We start from the raw sequence: 4,956 nt of genomic DNA, 5'->3' as shown, positions 1-4,956 counted from the left end.
AAATCCCACTCTCTCGCTCCTGCTCTCTTTTACTGCATTAGGACAACATCGATTCATCTGTTACTTGCTGCAGTAGCTGAACCCCTTTATCCTCTGCATGACCTGTCATTGCCACAGTAAATAGATGAAACCCACTAGTATGAGTAGGAGTTGCTTGAGCCCTGTTGTGCCTACTCATTCTTGCTTGTTTGTCATGCCTGCTACTGCTTAGAGTTGAGTCAGGTCTGATTCATCGGGGAAGAATCAGAGGCGTGTGAACATGTCCTACGGTGTGTGAGCTAAGCGTGTGAACACGATTTGGTAAAGGTAGCGGTGAGAGGCCATGTAGGAGTACATGGTGGGTTGTCTCATTGCAGCCGTCCTCAGGAACTGAGTTCTGTGTTTGTGATCCATGATTCAGCTACTACCACGCATTGGGCCCGAAACCAATGGACCCTCTCGGCTTCTTGATCACCCTTGTCCTCTGTCCAGGAGTTGCAAGTAGTTTCTGGTGTTTGTAGTATGCTGGAGGCCGTGCGCAGCGCTGACCGTAGGGGTGGGCTGTGATGCGGTAGGCACGTGGCACGGTGTACCGGGCGCCCGTTTGGTGTCTCGGGAACCCTGTTCACATCGTTTGGGGCTGGGAGCGAAACTCCGGCCGGATCTCCTCATGGATGGAACCCGAATAGGCGATAAACCTGGACTAGAGACTCGAGTGTTTAGGTAGGCCGTGGCCGACACCCACGTTGGGCTTCCGCTTGAAGGTTGCCGAGTACATGTCGTGTAAACGGCGGTAAGTGGTGAGAGCATGTGTGAAGAAGTACACCCCTGCAGGGTTAATATCATCTATTCGAATAGCCGTGTCCGCGGTAAAGGACTTCTGGGTTGCTTATATCAGTTCATAGACAAGTGAAAGTGGATACTCTAAAATACCCAAGATAAGCGTGAGTGCTATGGATGGCGCTCTCGTAGGGATACGGGAGCGGATCCATAGTGGTGTATTGATATGGTGAATATGTGGACTCGTGTGCGCCACCTCAAAAGAGTTACTTGCAGTCGTAGTTCAGGATAGCCACCGAGTCAAAGCTGGCTTGCTGCAGTTAAACCCCACCATCCCCTTTGTTGATAATGATGCATATGTAGATAGTTCTGATGTAAGTCTTGCTGGGTACATTTGTACTCACGTTTGCCTATTTTATGTTTTTGCAGAGAGACCTCGGTCTCACTAGTAGTTTCGTGTGGACTTCGACGTTTAGCTTGTTACCTCAGCTACGATCTTGAGCCCTCGGCAGGATCTGGTAGATAGTCAGGCTTCTCAGCCTTTTTCATTTCTAGATGTCTGTACTCAGACATGATAGCTTCCGCTTGTGTTTTGATTTGTATGCTCTGATTGTTGGGTCATGAGACCCATGTTTGTAATATCTCTCTCCTCGGAGCCTAATGAATAAATACTTGAGTCGTAGAGTCATGTTGTGATGCCATGTTGTATTTGCACATATCAAGCATATTGTGTGTATGTTATTGAAATGCTTGGTATGTGTGGGATCTGGCTATCTAGTTGTTTATCCTTAGTAGCCTCTCTTACCGGGAAATGTCTCCTAGTGTTTCCACTGAGCCATGGTAGCTTGCTACTGCTCCGGAACACTTAGGCTGGCCGGCATGTGTCCTTCTTCGTTCCTGTGTCTGTCCCTTCGGGGAAATGTCACGTGATGGATACCGGAGTCCTGTTAGCCCGCTACAGCCCGGTTCACCGGAGTCCTGCTAGCCCAGTGCTACAGCCTGGATTCACTCGCTGATGACCGACACGTTCGATGCTGGGTCATGGATGCCTGTCCCTGTAAGTCTGTGCCACTTTGGGTTTACGACTAGCCATGTCAGCCTGGGCTCCTTATCATATGGATGCTAGCGACACTGTCATATACGTGTGCCAAAAGGCGCAAACGGTCCCGGGCTAATGTAAGGCGACACCCGTGGGAATACCGTGCGTGAGGCCGCTAAGTGATATGAGGTGTTACATGCTAGATCGATGTGGCATTGAGTCGGGGTCCTGACACAAGCAAAATCTCATAAAGATAATCTAGCGCACTCAAATCACTAGAAATTGGTTCATCATAATTGAATCTCTTAAAAAGATTACCAAGTGGATGAGGATCCATAAGCTATTTGCTTTTGATTTTCAATAAACACACAATTATACCAAGCAAACAAGCAAACAAACCAAGTAAGCCATAAGGGCAAACGAAAAGACGAATGAAAGAAGGGCGAATAAAAAGGTAAATCTTTTCAAAAATCATTTTAGAAGTGAGGGAGAGGAAAACGAGAAGCGAATGGCGAATAATGTAATGCAAGATATGAGAGTTTTATGATGGGTACTTGGTATGTCTTGACTTAGCATAGATCTCCCCAGCAACGGGGCCAGAAATTCTTCCTGCTACTTCTTGAGCTTGCATTGGTTTTTCCCTTGAAGAGCAAAGGGTGATGCAGCAAAGTAGAGATAATTATTTCCATTAGTTAGAGAACCAAGGTATCAATCTAGTAGGAGACAACGCACGAGCCACCAATACCTGCACAAACAATCAAACAACTTGCACCCAACACGATAAAGGGGTTGTTAATCCCTTCACGGTCACTTGCAAAAGTGAAATCTGATAGAGATAGATAAACAAAAGATAAAATATTTTTGGTTTTTTTGGTTTATTGATCTGAAAGTAAAAGATTGCAAAATAGTAGATCAGAAACTAGTATGATTGAAAATAGTAGATCGGAAGATAATATGATGGAAAATAGACCCCGGGGCCATGGGTTTCACTAGAGGCTTCTCTCATGAAGCCAAATAATATGGTGGGTGAACAAATTATTGTCGAGCAATTGATAGAAAAGCACAAAGTTATGATGATATCCAAGGCAATGGTTATGAAATATAGGCATCACGTCCATGTCAAGTAGACCGACTCCTGCCTGCATCTACTACTATTACTCCACACATCGACCGACTCCTGCCAACATCTAGAGTATTAAGTTCATGAAGAACAGAGTAACACATTAAGTAAGATGACATGATGTAGAGGAATAAACTCAAGAAATATGATGTAGACCCCATCTTTTTATCCTCGATGGCAACAATACAGTACGTGCCTTGCTGCCCCTACCGTCACTGGGAAAGGACACCGCAAGATTGAACCCAAATCTAAGCACTTCTCCCATTGCAAGAAAAACCAATCTAGTTTGCCAATTTAAACTGATAGTTCGAAGAGAATTACAACGATATCAAATCATGCATATAAGAATTCAGATAATATTCAAATAATATTCATTGATAAGATGATCATAAATCCACAATTCATAGGGTCTCGACAAACACACCGTAAAAGAAGATTACATCGGATAGATCTCCAAGAACATCGAGGAGAACATTTTATTGAGAATCAAAGAGAGAGAAGAAGCCATCTAGCTACTAGCTATGGACCCGTAGGTCTGTGGTAAACTACTCACACTTCAACGGAAGGGAAATAGAGTTGATGTAGAAGCCCTCCATGATCGAATCCCCCTCCGGCTAGATGCCGGAAAAGGCCCCTAGATGGGATCTCACGGGAACAGAAGGTTACAGCGGTGGAAATGTGTTTTCGTGGATGCCTTTGGTGGTTTGGGATTATTTGTGAATATAAAGAAGGAAGATTTAGGTCCGGGGGTCACCGAGGGCCCCACAAGGTAGGGGGTGCACCCTACCCCCTGGGCGCGCCCTGCCCCCTTGTCGCCGCCTTGTGGCTCTTCTGACTTGCGCTCCAAGTCTCCTGGGTATCTTCTAGTCCAAGAAAAATCATTGCGAAGGTTTTATTCTGTTTGGACTCCATTTGGTATTCCTTTCCTCCGAAGCTCAAAAACGAGGAAAAAAACAGAAACTGGCACTGGGCTCTAGGTTAATAGGTTAGTCCTGAGAATAATATAAAATAGCATATTAATGCATATAAAACATCCAAAACAGATAATATAATAGCATGGAATAATCAAAAATTATAGATACATTGGAGACGTATCAGTCATCAAGTGTCGTTGTGGGGTCCTCAGGCTTCCGGCCTACCTCTTATAGGCTGGACAGGTGAGCCACTCTACAACTACCAGAAGGCTGAGCTATAAAGCGGACCCTTTGAAGCCTTAGTGTGTCGTCCAAGTCAAGATAGGGAAATTGACATGTTTATCTTCTTATTGTAACTGACCATGTGTAACCCTAATATCCCTGGTGTCTATATAAACTAGAGGGTTTTAGTCTATACATGCTAGAAGAAGAACCATCATCCTATTCACCTAGGGTTTAGTTCACCCGATCTCATGGTAGATCGACTCTGTAATCATCATATACACTTCAATATAATCATGCAGGGCGTAGGGTTTTACCTCTTCGAGAGGGCCCAAACATGGGTAAACATCGTCTCCTTCATCCCATTTTCCCCATTGATCCAAGATCCACAGCTCGGGACCCCCTACCAGAGATCCGCCGGTTTTGACACTGACATTGGTGCTTTTATTGAGAATTCCATTGTGAGACCGCCAAAGGATCAATGGCTCACCTGATCATCGGAGATGGCATCAGCACCGGGGACATCTTCGTCCCTGATCAGCTCTTAGCATTCGGCGACATTGTCTTGCACGCCAACCCGGTCGGTCATCTCGACTAGGTCAATAGCTTTGCGCCTGAGCACCAGATCAGGTCCGATAACCTAGAGTACGTCACTGATGCTCAGGGGCGATCTGATCTTCATCGGGTTCTCAGCCTTGCCTGAGGTACCCGAAAGCCGTGAAGCTTTGACTTTAGTCTCTCTTTCCGACCTGATCCCAGGGTCGGCCCTTACCTCGGATCCGGCTTCAAGCCTGGATGCAACTTTGATGTCCAAAGATAAGGGTTCAACCCTGACCGGACTCGACCCTCACCCCACCATACTAGAGGTTGACTCCTAAGAAATCCCGGATACCGATCCGGCT

Source organism: Triticum aestivum, chromosome 4B (assembly GCF_018294505.1).
Source record: "Triticum aestivum cultivar Chinese Spring chromosome 4B, IWGSC CS RefSeq v2.1, whole genome shotgun sequence".
NCBI lineage: Eukaryota > Viridiplantae > Streptophyta > Magnoliopsida > Poales > Poaceae > Triticum > Triticum aestivum.
The sequence above is the reverse complement of the archived record's forward strand: the minus strand, read 5'-3'. Positions refer to the sequence as shown.